The sequence below is a fragment of the Bubalus bubalis genome, chromosome 1, assembly GCF_019923935.1.
Source record: "Bubalus bubalis isolate 160015118507 breed Murrah chromosome 1, NDDB_SH_1, whole genome shotgun sequence".
Taxonomy (NCBI): Eukaryota; Metazoa; Chordata; class Mammalia; order Artiodactyla; family Bovidae; genus Bubalus; species Bubalus bubalis.
The window spans coordinates 171728727-171754005 of NC_059157.1; the positions used below are offsets into that span (position 1 = coordinate 171728727).

At 38.3% G+C, this 25279-nt stretch overlaps 1 protein-coding gene across 9 annotated transcripts in view; it reads left to right on the top strand.

Annotated features, from left to right (window-relative positions):
* The first annotated feature begins 316 nt into the window (after window positions 1–316).
* The window catches only part of TFDP2 (transcription factor Dp-2), a 192919-nt gene continuing 167956 nt past the window's right edge, over window positions 317–25279 (top strand). For 6 of the 9 annotated variants that reach the window (XM_044946404.2, XM_044946381.2, XM_044946391.2 and 3 more), the window contains exon 1: window positions 318–670. The gene's annotated coding sequence lies outside the window, so the exon portion shown is untranslated. Of the gene's footprint in view, window positions 671–7893; window positions 8041–25279 lie in introns of all 9 variants that reach the window. The other 3 variants (XM_025290717.3, XM_044946388.2, XM_044946396.2) reach the window with 2 other exon arrangements.

The following is a 25279-nucleotide window of genomic DNA, read 5'->3' on the forward strand; positions in this document are numbered from 1 at the left end:
CCAGGCCGGGGAACGGGGAGAGGGTGTGGCTATAATTTTAGGCCTCAGGCCTGTAACCTGCTCCGGAGGCGGCTGGGAAGCACACGGCAGGATCGTTGTAGGCGATCCACTGAAAACCTCCAGGGGATTACCCAGGTACCCCGCAGAGTGCTTGAGACCCCGCTCCTCCACCTCGGGAGCCCCCTCCTCTTCTTGGGAAGCCTGGGGGCGGGGTTTGTTTACTCCGTGCACGCACCGCCAGCCTGGCCAATCCGTGAGGAGAGGCGCCGTACGTCATTCACCCAGAGGGCCAATCGGCGCTCACCGTGCTGCTCCGCCGCCAAAGCTTGCGCGGGGGAAGCGGGGCAGAGGCTAGGCCGGGCGAGGGCAGACGAAGTCGCCGGAGATATCGGCTGCAGCAGCTGACGCTGCTCGGTTCTCCAGGCGCGCCCTAAGCCTTCCTCTTTGGGCAGGCTCGAAGGCGCGCGCGCGCGGTCGGCGTCCTGGGGCTTAGAACTCCAGGGCCTCGACTAGGCAGGCCGCGGATCGCCCACCCTTCCCCGAGTGTGAGTCCGCCGGGACCCGGGCGCCGCCAAGCGCGGGCGCCACTGTAGCAGAGGCGCCTGAAGACGCGCTCTAAGCTCGAAGAACAGTCCTGCGCCGCCGCCTCGTCCCCTGCAGCCAAGCGGTGGTAAGGTCCAGGGCGCGGGCGCGGGCTCCGTGCGGAGGGCCTCTGGACCCGGCCCGGCGTGTTTCTGGGCAGGTTTCCCTCCCTGCGCCTCAGGGCCCCCTGGTCACTCTGGGTCCCATCTGTTTATTCCCACGCAATCTTCCAGGCCCGGCCGAGTAACCCTTGAGTGCCTGGGGAAGGGAGTGGGAAACCCGAGACTACCCCCTACCCCCAACACGCACAGCAAATTGCGGGGAGGCACCGTTCTTGAGTCACGCCTGCTGGAAGAGAGGAAGGGCTGCTTTCTACTTCTTCGGTATCTTTAGGGCAGAAGAATGGCTTCTAAGTCTGACTTTTCCGACTTTTTCTCCTTTCATGACCCACATGCCTCCATCTGTCTCTACCAGGTGTATTTCAGAGTTCCAACGCCTCGTGCGCTTGGAAGAGCCTTGCAACCTCCGCAGGGGAACTTTTCTCTAAAGTAGGGGATCACTTTTGGGCCCAGAAGAGATTTAAGGTTCCTTTCCATAGAAAAGTGTGAGATTTTTATAGGATCTTGCAGGGAGAAGTGCAGCTAAGATGAGCGCCCAGTCTCTGGTACCAGCTTGTGTTCCCTGGCGTTGTGTGGTCTCAGTTTCTTCATCTGTAGTAGTAACCCCCTATTGGGGGTGGTGCCAGGGGGAAATGGGCTAATCGGTGGAACTACTTGGAACGAAGTTTGCGTCCTACGAAGTGCCCTGCCTTGCATGAGTTAGGCATTGAACTGACCACCCTGAATGATGGTTTAGAAAAGTTCCCCCTATTGTTTTTGTTTTTTCTGTTGAGACAGTTAACAGTTTCATCTCTTTCCGTATTCACTGCTAAAGCTCCCTTTGAGCCTTTAAATTCTTTTTCTTCCTCATTCTGTCTCAGAGGGCTCAGACTCCCTGTCCCACTTCTTTGCTCTCTTTTTAGTAAGTCAGTAACTCATTCCCTTCCTTCCCCTTTCTTTCCCAAATCTTAGTGTGTTTTTTCCACTTGAGTTCTATAGCCTGATTTTTTTCTGGGCCACTTTTCTCATAATGGCTTGAAATCATCTTTACCTAATAGATACAGTTTAGGTTATTCATCTGTTCTTTATACAGTGTAATCATGAGCCTTACTGTAAAAAATTAAATAGAAACTAGTTGATCTGTTATTGCATGTTGCTTTTCCATTTCATTGGTTGGCCTGCCATTAGCTAAAGTTTTATCACTATCCTGTTACTGTAATAAATCTTTAATGGCAGTGGCCATTCTCAAGTAGCACTGGGAGAAAAATCAAATGTCTAGACCCTAGATTCTATCACACTTGTGCGCTGGCGCTTGATGCGTTTGTTATTTATTAGAACATCTTGTGCCTGGAACTAGAGTCTAGTGTCATGGCAGAGATGGTGTTTGTAGCCCTGTTCTGGCAGTACAGTTGCAGTTTCAGCAGTGTGGTGCTTATATTTAATAAAGGCCCAAGACTTATTAAACTCTTGTTGTTGAGTTCTCATTATGTGTGGTTGGTTAATTAAGAGAGAAAACAGAATTTTCAAGTGTGTCATACTTAATGTTACCATTTTGTGGTCATGTACCTTTTCCACCAACTCTTGGAAATGGTGACGTCCAGTTGGCACTTTCGAATTGTTCCCTTGCAGCCAAAATTCTTAACTGTCTGAGCTATGTCCTCTCAATGCAGCTTGGAATTGGATGTACAGATAGATTTATCCTTAATGTGGAAAGTGTTTGTGGATGAAAATTATTCACTGAAACACAACCTGAAGGATTCAGAGATTGCTTTTCGGAATTAGGAATTGTAATGTGAATATACCTTTGCTTTTTTTTTTTTTTAGCATGATAGAAAAACTGGTTTTTTGTTGTTGTTGTTGACATTTTTATGTTTTATACATAATACATGAGTTGTTTATAGTTACATCTGCACTTTACCATTTTTAAAGCCCATTTAGATACATGAAAGTTTTTAGAGTATGGTAAGAAACAGATTAAGCCAAAATTAATTTCATGGCATAGGTTAGAACCTGGTATTCTAACTTCTAGTTCATTGTTTTCTTAGTTTGTCAACCTTAACAGTTAACTGGGACTGAAAGATGAAAAGATTAAGGCTTGAAAGTAGAAGGAGGCACTTTCTAATTTGGGCATTAAATATTAGATATGAGTAGTACCTTAGCATCTTATTTTTTTGTCTTTAAACTTAGGTATGTTTCTTTTAAAGATTAAGTAATAAGCCATTATTACTGATAGTCAGATCTTGTAGTCAGTTTACATTGTTACTTGGCAAACTTGATTTCACTTTTTTTCTGAACTCAGCATCATATTTTAAGCTCTTATTGCAATATATCTTAGAAGAAACTAGAAAACATAGAGTTCAGAGTTTTTTTCAATTATAGAATTTTAAGTTGTGATGATTTTTCTAGATTAAATATATTCACCTCTTCATACTTGAATTCTTTCCATTTTAATCTGGGGTATATGATTCTAGGGGTAGGACATAAATAGATTTAAAAGTAGATTTGTGAGCCCTTGAAAACTTTATACAAAATTATATGTATTTGGATATTTTCTGGAGAGAAGATTCATAGGTTCTGAGGTAAAGATATTTGGACAACTTTAACTTCTAAGAAATGATTTCTTTTATTGAACTAAAGTTCTCTCTTCACTGGTTCTAGTTCTGTCTCTTCTGTGAGTTTTCAAATATTCAAAGACACTTCCTATGTTTTCCTGATTCTTTTCTTCTCTGGACAAAATATTCTCAGTCTTTAACTTCCTCTAGTGGATTTGTCGTTTTGATTTACACCTCTTCACAATACTGATGGCTTATTTGTGGATTTTTGTCAGTTGGTCCATACCCTTCTTAGCTGTGTAATACCTTTAATTAGGTATTAACCTGTGGAGAGAACCAGAAGTCATCACTCTGATTTTAAAGCACAATAAGAGTAGTCTTGCTTCTTTTGGCAACCACATTGCACTGTTAATTTATGATAATGTCCTGTCTAAGGAAATGAATTCTGGAGCTAGCCTGCTTGGATTTAAATCCTGGCTCTATATCAGCTGGGTAACCTTGAGTAAATTATGTAAACACCCAGGGCCTCAGTTTTCTCATCTGTAAAATGGGGTTTATGATGGTACCTGTTTCATAGGGTTGTTTTAAAGAATAAACGAGTACATGCGTGTTAAGCATTTAGAATGGTCCCTGCCATTTAAGTGCTGTGTGCGTTATCCATTATTGATTTTGCCGTCAGCTGAAATTTGAGTTTTGTCCATGCTCTCCAAGTTCTTTAATAGAATATGTTTCGGTAGGACTTCGTATCTATCCCAGTTGAATTTTATTTTGTCGGATTGGTTCCAGTATGTTTACTATTTAAAAAAAAAAAAAGAGTCTTAGTTTGGTCATTCAGTAAAAAAGCTTATTGTTTTTCCATACATTTGATAAACTTTAAGTTTGATAATGCTGGTATAGTCTTCATACAAATTTTATTAAAGTGTTGATGAGGTGGGCCTAAGAGCATTCTTGTCCTGCTAGAGACCTGAGGGTTGATTTGAAAAAAATTAATTCTTTGGTTCAAGTTGTTCAGCCAATTAGAAATGAAACGAATTTATCATTATCTATCTCAGATATTTCCAGGTTTTCACAAGGAGTTTATAAGGAACTTTAACACTTGCCTTCCTAAAACCCAAATAATTTCATATCCTTCATCTTTAAAAATCCTGTCTGTTCAATAAATGTCAGAAAAAAAAAAAAGAGTACTAATCTGACATTGCTTGTTCTTAGTGAAACTATAATGGTTTCCAGTCACCTAGGTCGGTTGCTGCTTTTTCTACGTTCACAGACTTCTCTCAGACATGACTCTAAAATCTTGTCTAGAGTTACATTTAATCTCAGTGATAATCTTGTCTAGTTCAGTTCAGTCAGTTCAGATGCTCAGTCCTGTCCGACTCTGCGACCCCATGAATCGCAGCACGCCAGGCCTCCCTGTCCATCACCAACTCCCGGAGTTCACTCAGACTCACGTCCATCGAGTCAGTGATGCCATCCAGCCATCTCATCCTCTGTCGTCCCCTTCTCCTCCTGCCCCCAATCCCTCCCAGCATCAGAGTCTTTTCCAGTGAGTCAACTCTTCGCATGAGGTGGCCAAAGTACTGGAGTTTCAGCTTTAGCATCATTCCTTCCAAAGAAATCCCAGGGCTGATCTCCTTCAGAATGGACTGGTTGGATGTCCTTGCAGTCCAAGGGACTCTCAAGAGTCTTCTCCAGCACCACATTCAAAAGCATCAATTCTTCAGCGCTCAGCCTTCTTCACAGTCCAACTCTCACATCCATACATGACCACTGGAAAAACCATAGCCTTGACTAGCCGGACCTTTGTTGGCAAAGTAATGTCTCTGCTTTTGAATATGCTATCTAGGTTGGTCATAACTTTCCTTCCAAAGAGTAAGCATCTTTTAATTTCATGGCTGCAGTCACCATCTGCAGTGATTTTGGAACCCCAAAAAATGAAGTCTGACACTGTTTCTACTGTTTCTCCATCTATTTCCCATGAAGTGATGGGACCGGATGCCATGATCTTCATTTTCTGAATGTTGAGCTTTAAGCCAACTTTTTCACTCTCCTCTTTCACTTTCATCAAGAGGCTTTTGAGTTCCTCTTCACTTTCTGCCATAAGGATGGTGTCATCTGCATATCTGAGGTTATTGATATTTCTTCCGGCAATCTTTATTCCAGCTTGTGCTTCTTCCAGTCCAGCATTTCTCATGATGTACTCTGCATAGAAGTTAAATAAGCAGGGTGACAGTATACAGCCTTGACGTACTCCTTTTCCTATTTGGAACCAGTCTGTTGTTCATGTCCAGTTCTAACTGTTGCTTCCTGACCTGCATATAGATTTCTCAAGAGGCACGTCAGGTGGTTTGGTATTCCCATCTCTTTCAGAATTTTCCACAGTTTATTGTGATCCACACAGTCAAAGGCTTTGACGTAGTCAATAAAGCAGAAATAGATGTTTTTCTGGAACTCTCTTGCTTTTTCCATGATCCAGCGGATGTTGGCAATTTGATCTCTGGTTGGTTCGTCTGCCTTTTCTAAAACCAGCTTGAACACCAGGAAGTTCACGGTTCACGTATTGCTGAAGCCTGGCTTGGAGAATTTTGAGCATTACTTTACTAGCGTGTTAGATGAGGGCAATTGTGCAGTAGTTTGAGCATCATGTCTAGAGTTACATTTAACTTCAGTGATCAGAAGTTGACAGGATCCCCTTACCCTTGCAGCTGGATGGACTTTGTAACTAGAGTGATATGTTGTACCTTGTCATGGTCTACTTAGAGCAGCTGTGCTGTGCTTAGTCATTCAGTTGTGTCCAACTCTCTGCGACCCCATGGACTGTAGCCCACCAGGCTCCTCTGTCCATGGGATTCTCCAGGTAAGAATACTGGAATGGATTGCCTTGCCCTCCTCCAGGGGATCTTCCCAACCCAGGGGTCGAACCAGGTCTCCCGCATTGCAGGCGGATTCTTTATCATCTGAGCCACCAGGGAAGCCCATGAATGCTACAGTGGGTAACCTATCCTTTCTCCAGGGGATCTTCCTGACCTGGGAATCGAACCGGGGTCTCCTGCATTGCAGGCGGATTCTTTACCAGCTGAGCTGCCAGGGAAGCCCAACTTTCTTTAATCTTACACATATTGAGCTTTGGTTTCCATTGATTCATTGATTAAATTTATTAAATGCCCATTTTGTGCAAGATGCCAATGCTTGTTTAAACCCATCCAATCTGAAGAGGATTTTCTTTTTAATTAACTAATTTAACTTTTTTGGCTGTGTTGGGTGCTGCATGCAGGCTTTTTCTAGTTGCAGTGAGCAGGGGCTACTCTTGAGTTGCAGTGCTTGGGCTTCTCCTTGAGGTGGCTTCTCTTGTTGTGGAGCACAGGCTCTAGGGTGTACAGGCTTCAGTAATTGCAGCACACAGGCCCAGTAGCTGTGGTTCCCGGACTTAGGTGCTCCTCAGCATGTGGAATCTTCCTAGACCAGGGGTTAAACTATGTCTGCTGTATTGGCAGGCAGATTCTTATCCACTGGGCCACCAAGGAAGTCCAAGAATTTTTCTTGATAGAGGTACCTAAAGCACAAAGGTAATCCATATTCATTTCTTTCCTTTATCACTGTTGTTACTATGCTCTAGCCCCCATTCCTTCTTTTCTCTACAATAGTGGCTTCCTTTTGACCTTCCTATCTTTTCCTGACTCTATAAGCATTGCAGCCAGAGTCCACTTTGCTTTTTTAAAAAAAAAAATTTTTTTTTTAATTGAGGTATAGTTGATTTACAGTGTTTCGTGTCCGGTGTAGAGCAAGCTGATTTAGTTGTATCTCTGTGTGTGTGTGTGTGTGTATTTTTTCTTTTTCAGATGTTTTCCTTTATAGGTTTTACAAGATATTGAATATAGTTCCCTGTGTTATGTAGTAGGTCCTCGTTTATGTTATGTATAGTAGCATGAATCGGTTAATCCCAAACTCATTTATCCCTCTCCACCAACCCATCTTTTTTTCAGTCTTTTCTTCCCCACTGGAAAAATCTATACTGATCTAATTAGATTTTTGTTATTGAATATTTTGCAGCTCCTTTATTCTGTTTTCTGTTTATTATCCTTTTAAATTTAAGTCCCCCACTTTTTTTTTTTTTTTTTAAAAACCTTTCTTTTTCTTAGAGATGATGGAGACATGGTGGTTCCCCACCAGCTGGTCAGCGTGTCAGTGACTCAGCTGACAGTTAACAGAAGCACTGAAGTTACAGGCACCGTATGAGGCTCTGAATTGACAAAGGAGCATGACATAGCCTCAGTCATTGAAGAATTCTAAGTGCAGGGAAAGATAGAATAGAAGAAAGTATTTGAATAAATCCTTTTTTTTTTTTTTAATACTCAAAAGCACAATAAGTTTATGTAACAGATTCCATTTTACTTTGAAAAGAGTCAAGTATTACTATGTTGTTATTAAAGAATGACCTTGTTAGAAACTAAGATCCTGCGTCCTGCGTGGCCAAGAAAAGCCGAAAATGATTTTGTTGAAGCGACCAATTCAGTTCTATTTAAGTGAAATAAATTATAAAGTCACCAATCTATAAATGTGGAAGAACAGTATACATTTCAAAACTGCCTAAATAAAATACTTAATCAAAACTGGTAGTATTTACTTTTTTTTTTTTTTTTTTTGCATTTACTTCTCTTTTGCAGATCACTCGAGAGGGAACAATTTAAAAAATCAACCTACTAAGTTTTTCTTCACAGCATTCTTGAAATTGTGGTGGTGATATAAAACTGCCTGTAAAAGAAAAACGATTGTGACATGATATCAAGGAGACGGGGACGGGAGACGGAAAGGTGAGCAGGGAGGCAAGGAGAGGATGGTTGCTATTAGAACCAGGGATGTGCACTTCCCTGGCTGGCCAGCGGTTAAGACTCTGCCCACCCTTCCACTGCGGGGGGCCCAGGTTCCATTCCGTCCAGGGATCGAAGATCCCACGTGCTTGGAGGTGCACCAAAAAGTTTAAAAAAACTAGGATCCCACATGCAGCACAGTGCAGACCCCCCAGGAAAGACTAAAAAAGGAACTAGGGATGTAATATACAACATGATAAATGCGACTGACACTAGTATATGCTATGGGGCTTCCCAGGTGGCTCAGTGGTACAGAATTTGCCTGCAATGCAGGAGACGCAGGTTGGATCCCTGGGTTGGGAAGATCGCCTGGCGGAAGGCATGGCAACCCACTCCAGTATTCTTGCCTGGTAAATCCCCATGGGCAGAGGAGCCTGGTGGGCTAAAGTCCATGGGGTGGCAAAGAATCAGACATGACTGAGCACACACATACAAACACATTGTATGTTACTTATGAAAATTGTTAAGCAAGTAAATCCTAAGAGCTTTCATCACAAAATTTTTTTTCTGTTTCTTTAATTTTCTGTCTATATGAGATGATGGATATTCACTTGGTGTTTTCATGATGTATGTTCAGTTCAATTCAGTCGCTCAGTCGTGTTGGACTCTTTGCGACCCCATGAACCGCAGCACGCCAGGCCTCCCTGTCCGTCACCAACTCTTGGAGTCCACCCAAACCCATGTCCATTGGGTCTGACATGCCATCCAATCATCTCATCCTCTGTCGTCCCCTTCTCCTCCTGCCCTCAATCTTTCCCAGCATCAGGGTCTTTTCAAACGAGTCAGCTCTTTGCATCAGGTGGCCAAAGTATTGGAGTTTCAGCTTCAACATCAGTCCTTCCAATGAACCCTCAGGACTGATCTCCTTTAGGATGGACTGGTTGGATCTCCTTGCAGTCCAAGGGACTCTCAAGAGTCTTCTCCAACACCACAGTTCAAAAGCATCAGTTCTTCTGCGCTCAGCTTTCTTTATATAGTCCAGCTCTCACATCCATACATAACCACTGGAAAAACCATAGCCTTGACTAAACAGACCTTTGTTGACAAAGTAATGTCTCTGCTTTTCAGTATGCTGTCTAGGTTCGGCATAACTTTCCTTCCAAGGAATAAGCGTCTTCTAATTTCCTGGCTGCAATCACCATCTGCAGTGATTTTGGAGCCCAGAAAAATAAAGTCTGACACTGTTTCCACTGTTTCCCCATCTATTTCCCATGAAGTGATGGGACTGGATGCCATGATCTTTGTTTTCTGAATGTTGAGTTTTAAGCCAACTCTTTCACTCTCCTCTTTCACTTTAATCAAGAGGCTCTTTAGTTCTTCTTTACTTTCTGCCATAAGCGTGGTGTCATCTGCATATCTGAGGTTATTGATATTTCTCCCAACAATCTTGATTCCAGCCTGTGCTTCCTCTAGCCCAGCGCTTCTCATGAGGTACTCTGCATATAAGTTAAATAAGCAGGGTGACAATGTACAGCCTTGACGTACTCCTTTTCCTATTTGGAACCAGTCTGTTGTTATATGTCGAATTCTAACTGTTGCTTCCTGACCTGTGTACAGGTTTCTCAAGAGGCAGGTCAGGTGATCTGGTATTCCCATCTCTTTCAGAATTTCCACAGTTTATTGTGATCCACACAGTCAAAGGCATATGTAGGTAAATCATTGTCTGTCCACCTTAAATTTATACAGTGTTTTTTTGACAATCATGTCTCAATAAAACTGGAAGAAAAAAATGTAATTAATGAATAGTCAATAAAATGATTTCTAGGCTAATGAAAGTTTGGTAAAGCTGCTAGATAAATGATTCCACACTAATTAATACCTTTTAAGCTATAAAGTCTTTACAGATAAGAACATTTTGTGAGCATAGTGATTACTTATTTTTAAGTTGAGCAGATAAGTGTTCAAAGGCAATAAAATATATCACCTATGTAGGCATTCTAAGAAACATGCCCTGAAAATCTGTATAAAAATGCCATAATTATATATGAAAAGCAATAGAATATGTACTGTCTTAAACTCTGCCTACAGTTTTGCCATTAAAATTATACTGTTCAAGACTATATTGTATCACAGTTGGTGTAAAAAGTAATTACTAACCATAGATCTTTAAGGAAAATAATTCGTGGGAGGTTAACAATAGTTAGAAAAATTATTTTAGAAAGGTTTTCCAAGAGTACTTGACTATTTTGATATTGAAAGCTTTTTGAAAAGCTTTTTAAATAGGTAGTTTTTGAAATAGATTTTCATTACAGAATCATTTTGGTTGGAAAAGAGGTGGATGAGAGCCATTTAAATTCATATCTAAAAAAGACAATTATATGAATTCCTTGATTATTATATGGAAAAAGAATCTTGAGCCTTGTTCTCTTGAATTCTTTGTAATCATGATAGCACTTCAGACCCAATAATATTTCAGACAACTAAGATAAGCTTATTTTCAAATTGCAAAAATGAAAAAGCAAAGACACACAGAATTATCTGATTTTAATTCGGGTACCAAAATGCTAATCATTACTTAGAGATTTTTGTCCTTTTTAAAAGATGGAGGGACTTTGCTGGTGGTCCAGTGCTTAAGACTCCACGCATCGACTGCAGGGTGTTTGGGTTCAATCCCTGGTTAGGGAACTAAGATCCTTCATGCCATGGGGTGCAGCCAAAAAGTAAAAAATAAAATAAAGCATGGAAAATTCAGTAAAGCTCAGGGAAGCCTAGTAGATGCGGTTGTTTTGTTTTCAAATAGAAGTACGTGGTTTGTGTGTTTTACTCCTTTCAGTTTTTCAAAACTGGGACTAAGCAAAGCAGCTGTGACTGAGCAGGATTTCTGTGGAAACAGGTAATGCAAAAACATTGTCAAAGAAGAGTTCAGTGCTGAAATTAGTTCAGTAGTACTATCAATGAGTTATTTTAAACCTGGAAAATGCTATAGCGTACATTTTTGTTGCGAGGTACGAGTATTTTTATTTAGGTGTTAGCAGATGCTCTATCAGTAGTTCTGCCCTCTTCCATTGACCTTAAAATTTGAGCAAAGACTTGCTAATTTAGTTGGTAAACTAGTTAATTACAGCATAAAAGCTGCTAAATATTTTGAAAATATTTATATTTGTGGCTGTGTCAGACCTTAATTTTGACACATGGGAGCTATAGTTGCAGCATGTGGGATCTAGTTTCCTGACCAGGGATCGAACTTAAGCTCCCTACATTGGGAGCGAGGGGTTTTTGCCACTGGACCACCAAAGAAGTTCCAATATTTTTTATAAATGAGTTCTCTCTGAAAAAACTTAATTATCTCTTCCCAAGTCAAATTATTTTCTTTTATTGTTTTTATATCAAATCCAATAGTATTCTTGGGATAATCTGGGCTATCAGATACTGCAACTCTAAGATCTGTTCTGAGTTATACATTTCCATAGGCTAATTGAAGTTACACTCTGGGGAAAAAATTTAAGGCAACTGAATTTTCGATCTTGATGTAAGTGACATAAAATAAGAATAAATTTCAAGAAATGGAAATACTAAGCAAAAGCATGCAAGGCTAATGGTAACTAAGAGACTTTAGAAAGGGGTTGGGCTTCCCTTGTGGTTCAGGTGGTAAAAGAATGCAATGCGGGAGACCTGGTTTGATTCCTGGGTTGGGAAGATCCCCTGGAGAAGGGCAAGGCAACCCACTCCAGTATTCTGGCCTGGAGAATTCCACGGACTGTATAGTCCATGGGGTCGCAAAGAATTGGACACGACTGACCGATTTTCACTTTTAGAAAGGGGTCGCTACCTACCTTCGAAGCCCTTCTTCCATATGACAGAAAGAAATTTCAAGAGAAATGAAAGAGGTCATAATAAGTAAAGAAAATAAGAGATTTTGTTGATAAAAGCAGCTGATTGAAAAAAGTGAAACCCTGTTTACGAGGCTGTTCTTTCATAACTTACAAAATGTAAAGGACCACAAGATTTTTCTAGGATCAAGTAAGAAAATAGTGATCCATAATCTGAAAGCTTTACAAAACACCTGCAGTGTGATCAGGCCTCATGTAATCCTGCCCAGAAGTTGAAAGATAGGTTTGTTTTTCATTTTGTCAGTTGAGTCGCTCAGTCTTGTCCAACTGTTTGCGACCCCATGGACTGCAGCACGCCAGGCCTCCCTGTCCATCACCAACTCCCGGAGTTTATCCAAACTCATGTCCATGGAGTCAGTGATGCCATCCAACCATCTCATCCTCTGTAGTCCTCTTCTTCTCCCGCCTTCAGTCTGTTCCAGCATCAGGGTCTTTTCAAATGAGTCAGTTCTTCGCATAAGGTGGCCAAAGTATTGGAGTTTCAGCTTCAATATCAGTCCTTCCAATGAACCCTCAGGACTGATCTTTAGGATGGACTGGTTGGATCTCCTTGCAGCCCAAGGGACTCAAGAGTCTTCTCTAACACCACAGTTCAAAAGCATCAGTTCTTCGGTGCTTTTCATTTTATAGGTGAGGCCATATGTTGCTTTACTGGAACCAGAAAGATAGAGATCGCAGAGCTGGGGCCAGAGCATGAATCTGAGTGTCGTGTAAACACTCCTATATGTTGCCTTGCTGAGATACTTAGGTCTTTGCTTCCACACTTTATTGCACAGCAGAGCTTAGCACAACATTGTAAGTCAGCCACACGTCCATTTTTTAAAAAGTCCCTCTGATCACCCACCACAATGAGTTAAGAAAGAAAAGCTCGGACCGTAAAATAGTGAAAAATAAAAAAGTAAAATACTTACTTCAGCATTCATCCAAGTATCTTTATAGCTTCTTCCTAGTTGGGCCTTTCCAGTGTACTATTTTTCCTAAAAGTGTTGTGAATTGTCCAAATATAAATGGGAGATTTGAAAATTAGTCACTTTCTCAAGTGTCACCCTTTCTCAAGTTTTGATTGATCATCTTTTCTCAAGTGTCACTATTTAATTTAAAAACAGACCATTTCTGTATCATTTGTATGTGATATCTTTAATTCAGCTGTAGTTCAGTTAATTGGTTAAATATTGATTATGAGCTGTGTGAATCTTTTATACTGACTGATTTACTGTGAGTATAAACAAGTACATGCTTAGATAAGACGTTAACCTAGCTCCTTTGTAACATAAATTTATTATTTATCTTAATGCTTATGCTGTCTGCTACATGTCCTTTTGACTTGCTCAGAAATTAAATATGTGTGGGCCAAAAGAAAAAATGTGGGTGTTAGGAAATGATGTAAAATCTTAAAAGTTGCAATGAAAGAAGAGAAAAAAGCAAAAAGTGTTCTGAAAAGTAAGAAGAATACTCATATAACAGATAATAGGGGCAGTGTTTATTGTTAGTCTTGGAACAAGAGCACATGTATTTCATAGTCAGAGAAGTGTTGGGTAATGATGCTGTTATCAACAGGAGTGTGGATATGTCTGGTGAATTGAACAGACGACAAGGAGATGTGTTTTTGAAAATTAGAGAGATAGTACGTATCTTTTCACCAAAGTTAAAAATATTGTACAGAAGGATTTTTATTTTCTCTTGAAGCATTCTGACCAATTGCACCACAGAGCTCAGACTGATTATCTCTGTGTCTATGTAGTTAGGTGTCTGTCTCAGTGTCAGAAGCCTCGGACTTGTTTACTACCTCTTTGTGTAGAAATCATTCCAGTGTTTCACCCTGGAAAGAAACACTATGACTCAGATTGGCCTTGAGTGGAAACTGGGAAACGATTACATTCATTTGACTTAGTAATTTGTGTAAAACTTTTTCTGACTGTTTTATCATCTAAATTACCTCAAGGTTAGAGTAATTCTCAGTCTACCATCTAGTTATTTTTTTTGTTTTTAGGCTTTCTGTAACAATATGAAGCATTTTTTCATATTGTGACTAATAGCATCTTTGAATTTTTCACACTGAAACTACATCTAAAGTAACCACTGTGTGTTTGGCAAAATTTTTATGTCCAGTATCAGAAACTCTCTCACAGTTTACATTTTCTGCATTTGCTTGCTCTGTGTGAATCTTATTGTGTCTGGTAGTTCCCTTGAAGGTACTCCCTGTTACAGCTACTCTTGGTCTTAGTTCTTGTTATCTTGTACAAATCCCACTTTATCTCAAAAGGGGTATGAGAGATCAGTTGCTGAGGATGGAGAAATAAAAAAGACCAGTTGTGTTTTCTGGGTTCTTTGGGGCCTACGGTCACAGGTTTGCCTTTCTGACTTCTTGTATTAATATTTCAGTTCAGTTCAGTCGCTCAGTCGTGTTTGACTCTTTGCGACCCCATGAATTGCAGCACGCCAGGCCTCCCTGTCCATCACCAACTCCCGGAGTTTACTCAAACTCATGTCCATCGAGTCAGTGATGCAATCCAGCCATCTCATCCTCTGTCATCCCCTTCTCCTCCTGCCCCCAATCCCTCCTAGCCTCAGAGTCTTTTCCAATGAGTCAACTGTTCGCATGAGGTGGCCAAAGTATTGGAGTTTCAGTTTCAGCATCAGTCCTTCCAATGAACACCCAGGACTGATCTCCTTTAGGATGGACTGGTTGGATCTCCTTGCAGTCCAAGGGACTCTCAAGAGTCTTCTCCAACATTACAGTTCAAAAGCATCAATTCTTCGGCGCTCAGCTTTCTTCACAGTCCAACTCTCACATCTATACATGACCACCGGAAAAACCATAGCCTTGACTAGATGGACCTTCATTGACAAAGTAATGTCTCTGCTTTTTAATTTGCTGTCTAGGTTGGTCATAACTTTCCTTCTAAGGAGTAAGCATCTTTTAATTTCCTGGCTGCAGTCACCATCTGCAGTGATTTTGGAGCCCAAAAAAATAAGTCTGATGGTGTTTCCACTGTTGCCCCATCTATTACTATTTGGAAGTTATCAATGGCAAAATCAATACAATATTGTAAATTAATTAGCCTCCAATTAAAATAAATTTAAATTAAAAAAAATAATTTTCTGCAAGAAAAGTCTAATTATTTTTAGTCCCATTCTCCAGGGGTAAAACCACTTTTTTTTTGTTTGTTTTTTTTTACTGAAAGGTGATAGGTTTCTAAAATAGGACAAATTTTCACTGATAAAATAACACCTCTGTGTAACTAGCACCATAGATCCAGACACAGACCATTGCCAGCACCGTGCTGGCCCTTTCCATTCATGAACACCTCCTCCCCAAAGGAACTGTACTGACTTCTAACAGTGTGAATTTGTAAGACTACCTTTGGCCATATCTGCTTTTAGTGCTTTTGATGGTTATCACACTTAATGGTGTAATAATTGCAGTACTTTTTTTTTTTTAAAGCCTTTTTACTTTGAACTAATTTTAGGCTTACAGGAAAAATACAGTTTCCTAATCTTAACATTTTCATAACCATAGTATAATTATCAGGAGCAAGAAATTAACATAAGTCATGGACAGAGGAGCCTGGTGGACTACAACCCATGGGGTCAGAAACAGTTGGATGCAACTTAGTGACTAAACAGCGACAAACAAAAATATTACTAACTAAACTACAGATCTTAATTTTAATTTCACCTTTTTTTTCAGTAGTAACATTTTTCTGTTCCAGGATCCTTTTCAGTATTGCACATTGCAATTGTTTCCTCTTAGTTGTTTCTTCTTAGTATTCTCTCACGTGATCTTGATACTTTTTGAAGAGTACTGATCATATATTTTTGATCAGTACTGGCCTTTGTTTTATTTTGTCCAGTGTTGCTAATTGGAATATGGTTATGCATTTGTACTAAAAATATCACAAAAAATGATGTGTCTTTTTGTCTTTCACAGAGTCTTAGCCACTGGACTACCAAGGAAGTCCTTATCCTAAAATTGATATAGAATCTTAAAGGACCTCAAATAGCCAAAATAATCCTAAAAGGGAACAAAGCTAGAGGACTCACACTTCCCAATTTCAATACTTATCACAAAACTACAGTTGGAGAAGGCAATGGCACCCCACTCCAGTACTGTTGCCCAGAAAATCCCATGGCTGGAGGAGCCTGGTAGGCTGCAGTCCATGGGGTCGCTAAGAGTCAGACACGACTGAGTGACTTCACTTTCACTTTCCACTTTCATGCATTGGAGAAGGAAATGGCAACCCACTCCAGTGTTCTTGCCTGGAGAATCCCATGGACAGAGAAGCCTGGTGGGCTGCAGTCCATGGGGTCGCACAGAATCGGACACGACTGAGGCGACTTAGCAGCAGCAGCAGTGCAAAACTACAGTAATCAAGCAATGTGATACTAGCATAAAGGCAGACATATAAATCAGTGAAATATAATAGCCCAGAATAAACCTTTGCGTATACAGGCAGATTATTTTTGACATGGATGCCAAGACTGTTCAGTGGGGAAAGAGCAGTCTTTTCTGCAAATGATGTTGGGAAAACTTGGTATCCACATGAAAAAGAATAAAATTGGGCCTTTCTACCATATATGAAAATTAACTAAAAATGAATCAAATACCTAAACTTAACACCTGAAACTATTAAATTCCTAAACTCCTAGAAGAAAACATAGGTAGGAATCTTTATGACTTGGGATTGATTTCTTGGACATGATAACAAGCACAGGTAACAAAAGTAAAAATAGATAAACTGTACTACATCAGAATTAAAAACTGTGCATCAAAAGACACCATTAATAGAGTAGAAGGTGGCCTGCGGAATGGGAGAAAATATTTGCAAATCATGTATCTCAAAAGGGATTAATATCTAGAACATGTCAGGTACTTCTACCAGAACCCAAACAACCTGATTCAGAAATGAGCAAAGGACTTAAATAGACATTTCTCCAAAGATAATATGCAGATGGCCAAAAAGCACATGAAAAAATATTGAACATCCACTCATCATTAGGGAAATGCAAATCAAAACCACAGTGAGAGACACCTCACGCCTATTAGGATGAACACCTATCAAAAAAACAAAAAACAAAGTAACAAATATCGGTGAAGATCGGAACCTTGGTTGGTAGAGAAATTGAAACTCTTGCACCGTGGGTGATGTGAAATGGTACAGCCAGTGTGGAAAACAGTATGGAAGTTCCTCAGAAGTTCAGAGTAGAATTACTATGTGATCCAGTAATTCCACTTCTGGGTATATACTCAAAAGCATTTAGAGCAGAGTCTCACAGCGATACTTGTCTCCTTATGTTCACACCCGTGTTCATAGAAGATGGAGGCTACCCACCTGTCCATTGACAACTGAGAGGATTAGAAAAACGTGGCATATACACACAGTGGAATATTGTTTAGCCTTTAACAGGAAGAACATTCTGACACGTTCTGCAACATGGATGGACTGAGGACATGGTACTAAGTGAAATAAGCCAGTCACAAAAAGACAAATACTGTTTGATTCCCCTTATATGAGGCACTTAGAGTAATCAAAATCATAGAGACAAAGTAGAATGGTATTTGTCAAGGGATGGGGGAATGGTGAGTGTTTAGTTACTGTTTATGTTAATGTGGAGATAATGATGACGTAGTTTTAGTTTTTCAAGATGAAAAGTGGTCTAGAGGTTGGCACTGCAGTGTGAACGTACTTGACGCTGCTGAACTCTAAATTGAAAAATGGTTGGGATAGTAAATTCTAGGTTATGTGTATTTTAACCACAATTTTTAAAAAATCTGAAAAAAGTCCATCTTTACACAATGATTGGACATGCCCCCTTTGTCATACACTAATTTTTCATATGTATTTAGGTCTAATTCTGGACTTTGTCCACTGGTCCTCTGGCCTGTTTGTGCATTTGTTCCACAATGTTTTAGTTACAGAGGCTTTATAGTGTATTAATGTGTGGTAAGGTTGTTTTCCCTTCATAGTTTTTCTTTTCCAGTCCTTTCCTAGTTAGTTTTGCCTGGCAACTTGTCTAACTCTGTAAAATGGCTAGTTAGTATTTTTATTTGGATTACGTTGAATTTATAAATTAGGGAGAATTTATATCTGTAATGTTCAATTGTCTTATTCAAGAACAGGCTATGTCTTTCTGCTGTTCAGGTCTTCTTTAGGAGTATTGAAAAATTTCCTCAATTTTTTTTTTAAAAGCTTTATTGCACTATAATTCACATACCATAAAATTCACCTTTTAAAGTATATGATTCAGTGGTTTTTGGTATATTCACAGATATGAGCAACCATCACCATCACCTAATTCCAGAACATTTCCATCCCCCCAAAGAGAAACTACCCATTAGCAGTCGCTCCTCATTCCCTTCTCCCTTCTAGCCCTTGGCAACTGCTAATTTACTTTAATGTTTCTTGGATTTGCCCACTCTGAGTATCTCACATAAATGGAGACATATAAAATGTGGCTTTTTGTGAACTGCCTTCTTTCACGTAGGGTAGTATTTTCTAGGTTTATACATGCTGTACTTCATTTCCAATTTATTGCCAAACAGTATACATTCTATTGTATAGATTAAAGCCGTTTTATTTATCCATTCATCAGTTGGTGGACATTTCGTGTGTTTTTTTTTTTTTTACAGTTTTGGGCTGTTACAGCGTTGCTGTGAACGTTCACGTGTGGGCTTTGTGTAGACATGTTTTCAGTTCTCTCATACAAGTTTTATATGTTTCTTACAGTTTATTGTTAAGTATTTAATTTTTCCTACTATTGGACTGTTGTTACCATTATAATTCTCCTAGTATTTATTGATCTTTGTGGTTTTCTGTATTGATTTTGTTGCTGTACATAAGTTAAACTCTACTATAGTTTAACACATTGGTCCTGTTTTCTGGCTTTGGTGTAAAGGTAATACTGACCTCATCAAATGAGGTTTTGAGGAGAATTCTTTGGAAGACAATGGGTATTCTTCCATTTTGGGGGCAGTTTGCAATACATATACCTCTTAGAGCACACTTCCTAATTGTGTTGATGAAGTTTTGTGTATCCTTTCACTGACTTTCTTATTTTATCTCTTTGGCTCATCATTACTGAGAGGTGTATGTTAAAAAATCTCTTTTGTAATTGTAGATTTCTCAGTTTCCCCTTATAAATGTTCCCTTTTTTTTTGCCTTATATATTTGTGAGCTGTGTTATAAAATACATCCAAATTTAGAAGTTTTGTGTCTTCCTGCTGAAAAGAACCTTTAATCATTATATCCTTTTAATTCTTTATAATGCTATTATTATAAAGATCATTTGTCTATTTATAGAGTCACATTGTCTTTTTTTCATTCCGTTACTTTCTCTGGAGGTATTCTTTTATATATATATATTTTTTTTTTTTCATACCTTTCTTATTTTTTTATTTGTCTTGAATTTCCTTTGCATTCTTGGTTTCTTATTTCCATTTTCCTGAAGTATATCCTTTGGATGTCTCTTTATTGAATGTCTATTGAAGATAAACTCACTGAAAATGTTTTTTATTTCACCCCTATTTTTGAAAAATATTTTAGGATTCTATTCTATTCTCTATCATTTTCCCTTAACACCTTAAAGATATTTCTTCATGATGTTTTTACTTTTACTGCTAGTGACTGTTTACTGCAGTCTGATTGTCATTTGTTTGTAAATAATCCACTTTTCTCTCTGCCTGCATTTTCCCCCCATTTAAAAAAAAACTGTGGCAAATACACATCAAGTTTGCTATCTTAACCATTTAAAAGTATACAATTCACTGTTACTAAGTGTATTTGCTTCTTTCTACAGCAGTCTTCATCTTAAAATCTGAAACTCTGTACCCATTAAATAATATCTCCCCTTCCCTAGCCCCTGACAACCACCATCTGCTTTCTGTCTCTATGATTTTGATTACTCTAAGTGGTTATATAAATCATAGAAGTAGGATCATACAGTATTTGTGTGATTGGCTTCTTTCACTTAGTATAGTGTCCTCAAGATTCATCCATTTTATAGTATCATAATTTTCTTCTTCTCTTAAGTTGTATAATATCCCAGTGTATGTATGCATGTATCATATTTTGCTTATCCCATTCATCTGTTGATGGATACTTGGGTTATTTCCAAATTTTAGCTGTTGTAAATAAGGCTGCTGTGAACGTGACTATACAAATATCTCTTGTACAGAAATAAAAAACTAGACCCTGCTTTCAGTTTTTTGAGTATATACCCGGAAGTGGAATTTACTGATCACATGGTAATTCTACTTTGGCTTTTTTCAGGAGCTTCCATACTGTTTAAATGCCTCACTAGTTGGACTATTTTATATTCCCATGGGAAGTGCACAAGAGTCTCAATTTTTGTACATTCTTGCTAGCACTTCTTGTTTTGAGAGAAGCCATTCTAATGGATGTGAGGTAGAACCTCACTATGCTTTTATTTTGCCTTTTTCTATTGATTTGTGACATTGAGTATCTTTTTGTGTGCTTGTTGGCCGTTTGTACATCTCAGAGGAAAATCTATTCAAGTCTTTGCCCACTTTGGAATAGTGTTGTTTGGATTTCTTCTGGTGGTTGAATTATGTTAAATTTTGTGCAGTATTTTGTATATTTTGGATATTGATCCCTTGCTGTATGTGCGATTTGCAGATATTTGCTCCTGTTCTGTGGGGGTGCTTTTTTACTTTGTGGATTGGATCTTTTGATGCACAAAATTTAGTTTTTTTGTGAAGTTCTGTTTGTCTGTTTTTTCTTTTGCTGCGTGTGCCTTTGGTGTTCCAGCTCTTCAGATGTGATTCCCAAGGCCTTGTCTCTTGTCACCTTAATTTTAACACCATTGAAAGTCAAAAGTTTTGATTATTTGTGTTGATAAAAATCCTCCATGGCAGCCGAAAACTGCTTTTTTTGGTGAGCTCAGCATTTGCGGGAACATTTGTTTTACTTTAGCCAGCATCTCTAGATGTTTGTGAAGGTGTAGTTTATAGCTCACTACGTTGGCAGAAACAAGTATGTCATTTGGGGAGTATAATTTCTTTCCTCTTTTCTTTTTCTGAAATTCCCTTTAAGTTGGACATTCTAGATTGGTGCTCTGACTTTTTTTTTTTCTACATTGAAAAGGTTTTTGTTCTAGTTTGTGGGGAATTTCCTACCGTTTCATTACTTTTCCTCCTTCTCCCCTTCCTTTCTTTTCTCTCATCTTTCATTTCTTCTGTTTTGTTAATTTGGTCCCTTGATTTCATGTTAGACTTTCCTCAGTTGTTCAGTAAACTTTGGCCATCTGTTCCGATTAAAGAGAGAGGCAGTAAAAACTCCGTTTGAGGGGAGTTGTTAACTGCAAGTCTTAAGACAGGGTGACTGAATGATTGAAGGGCTTTTCTTTTGGGTCAGGTTTCCTGGGGAGGAATCTCCTAGTCTCCTGGTTGATTGGCTTGTGTTCTGGAAGCTGATTTGGGTTGGGGTCTAACAAATCTTTAATCTCTTCGTGGTATGCTGTGACATACCACCCCTGTGTGTACCTCATTTCTACATCTTGTCTGGTTAACTGTCTTAAGGTAAATCACTTGTCTCTTGTTGGGGTGCAGGAGAGGCAATTTCCTGGCTACATACATGGTAAGGCTTCTGAGTGAAAACTGTTTCCTTTTTTAAAAATGTATTTATTTGGCTGTGCTGAATGTTGGTTGCAACACACAGGATCTTTAGCTGTGGCATGTGAGATCTATTTCCCTGACCAGGGATTGAACCCCTGGCGCCCTGCATTAGGAGCATGGAGTCTTAGCCACTGGACCACCAGGGAAGTCCCCTGAAGACTGTTTTTATTCAACTTTTCAACCAGTGTTTCTGTTTTCAGCCATGAGCCAGACCCCTACCTTCAGATATCCCAGTTTTCAAGCCTTTCTGTTGTGTTTGCAGCTTATTGGTGTCATACCCTCATCCATGCTCACATGCACATGTTTGGCTTGTTCTGTTTTACCAAGCCAGCTTCACCTTTCCTCTGTCTAGCTTCAGTAAGCTTTATGTAGGTCCCTCATCAGCTAATGTCTCCTTTCATGATACATACGTATTTGTGTTTTGATGGGTTTGTCTTTTTTTAGTTCTTTAGCTTCATTTTAGTGTAGATTCAGAAGAGAACGGATGTAAACTTTTGTTTTCATATTTAGCAAATGAATCTTATGGATAACTACATGTACAATAAAAGAATGACATTAGAACATTTTTTCACAGCATATACACAAGCTTAAAAAATGGATTAAAGACCTAAATGTAAACCTGGAAACCATAAAACTCCTAGAAGAAAACAGGCAGAACACTCTTTGACACAAATTGTAGCAACATATTTTTTGGATCTGTCTCCTAAGACAAAGGAAACAGAAGTAAAAATAAAGGACCTAATTAAACTTAGAAAAGCTTTTGCAGAGCAAATGAAACCATCAACAAAAGAAAAAGCCTAGTAAATGGGAGAAAATATTTGCAAATGATATGACAGATAATACCCAAAATATATAAACAGCTCATGCACATAAATATTTTTTAAAAAATAGGCAGATGATCTGAATAGACATTTTTTTCCCAAAGAAGACATATAGGTGGTCAATAGGCACAAAAGATGTTCAGCATTGCTAATTGTCAGAGAAGTGCAAATTAAATGAGGTATCATCTCACACTTGTCATAAATGGTATCATCAAAAGACCACAAATAGCAAATGTTGCTGAAAATGTGGAGAAAAGTGCACTCACTGTTAGTGGGAATGTAAATTGGTGCAGCCACTAGAGAAAACAGTATAGAGGTTCTCCAGAAAACTAAATAGATAAATAGAGTTACCAGCAATTCTGTTCCTGTGTGTACATCCAAAGAAAATGGAAACCACTAATTAGAAAAGATGCACACACCCCAGTTTTAATAGGAGTATTATTACAATAGCTGAGATATGGAAGCAGTCTAAGTGTCCGTCACCAGATGAGTGGGTAAAGAAGATGTGGTATACATAACGTATACCGTTTAAGACTATTCTCTCTTCAGTGAAATACTACTCAACCAGAAAAAAAATGAAAATTTGCATTTGCAGCAACATGGATAGCTTGGAGGGTGTTATACTTAGTGAAATAAGTTAGAGAAAAATAATTACTGTATGTTATTACTTATATGTGGACTCTAACTCGTGATGAATAATAATATTAAACTAGTGAATATAATAAAAAGAACCAGACTCAGATATAGAGAACGAACTAGTGGTTACCTGTAGGGAGAGGGAAGAGAGGGGGTAAAATAGGGTTAGAGGATTAAGAGGTGGCAACTGCTAGGTGTAAAAGAAATAAGCTACAAGGATATATTGTACAACATGGGAATAAAGCCAGTATTTTATAATAGCTACAAATGAATTATAGTCTTTAAAAATTGTGAATCATTGTATTGTCCATCTAAGCATATAGAATGTTGTCGATTATTTATACTTTGAGTTTTAAAACAAAAGAAACCTTATACATTTTAAATATATTCACTTAAAAATAGTATTCTTATAAATTCAGAAATTTCTTTTATCTTCCTTTTCCTCTAATGTTTATTTCAGTTTCATATCTTGGGTGAAGGGTAGAAGGCTAGGTAGATATATGACATATGCGGGAGTGCAGAAGGGCAGTGGAAGAGAGACAGAGGGAAAAGGAAGAACGGATCTCATGATAACAAGAAGTTGAGTGCTTAGATGTAGGTACCAGTAAGGCATCAATGAGGTAATACCGCCATCTTCTGGCTTCTGAAAACCCATGTTCCTTGTAATTTTATCCTGGAGTCCCACGTGTTGCTACGTTGCATCATGTGTCAGATTTGGTGAATTTGGTCTTGTTTAGTTCTCTACCTTATTGTAGAAAAAGACTTTTCATTACGTAGAATTTGATTGCAATAATTATAGTTTTTTAAGTTCCTTAAGTAAGGATTCTGTCTACAATACTACAAAAACCATATCCTGATGCTGTGTACCTCAGATGATTATTTCTACTTATTTGAAAATAGAAGTATTATTTCTCTATGAAAGAAAACACAGAATTAAAAGTTAAGTTGGTGTTATGTAGATACTTTGTGTTAATGATAAAAATATAGAATGTATAAAAGATGTAAGTAGCTCATCTTATTATTTGATCAAAGAAAAGAAAAAGGTGTTGTTCCCACTCTGTTGTATATCCAGACAGTTAGTTCCTTTCCTCGGAGGTAGTCTTCTTTCTATGTATAGATACTGGTGTCAGTATTTATCATCTTGTATATTACAACATAATTTTGCATTTCTCTTATAAGAGAGGTTAAGTGTATATATATATATATACACACACATATACATATATATATATAATTTTTATTGGAGTATAGTGGTTTTATACTATTGTGTTAGTTTCTGCTACACAGCAAACTGAATCATTTATATATATATATGTAGATCTACTCTTTTTTTAGATTCTGTTCCTGTATACCTCATTACAGAGTATTGAGTAGAATTCCCTGTGCTATATGATAGGTTCTTATCAGTTATCTATTTTATATATAGAATATATTTTTTCAGTGTTTAAAATCTATTTGTTTTCTGTCATGTATCCTTTGCCCATTTTCTTTAGGCTCTTGTTGTTCTATTTATTTATAGGAGTTTTCATAGGCTAGAAAGTAGTTCTTTTTCTGCAATGTGAATTGCAGATACTTTTTTCCAGTTTATTTTCTTAGATGTTTCTTTATTGTGTTTTCTTTAAAAAAAAAAAAAAAAGTAGTTATATCAGTTTTGTTCCCTTGATGACTCCTGGTTTGAGTTCTTATTTTAAAGAATTTTTCTACATAGACATTAAAAAATCTAACTTCCTTTTTTTTCCCCAATACCAAAACATTGCATTGGATTTTTTGATGCATCTGAAATTTATTTTGAATGAAGTACAAATTATGGCTCCAGTTAATTTTTTTCAGTTGATTACTCAATTGTCACATATCCCATTGCTATTTATTGAATAATCTACCTGAACCATTTATATTTTACTAATTTGAAGTATCAACTTTAATATATACTAAGTTTCTTTGTAGATTTAGGTCTATACTTGCACTTGTTTTTCTGGTCCATTGACCTATATGCTTTTTCATTTACAGTGTATATTTTAATTATTGCAATTTTATAATTGGTTTAATAATTAGATGGGGCTAATCCTTACTCTTTATTTCCAGAATTTGTGTTGTTGTTTTGCTTATTTTTCCATATTTTTTTTTTTTGCTTATCCCATACTTTATTTTCTGTCCATTAAAGAATTATTTTTTTATTATGGTGTGTGTTAGTCACTTAGTTGTGTCCAACTCTTTGCAACCCCATGGACTGTAGTCCGCTAGGCTCCTCTGTCCATGGGATT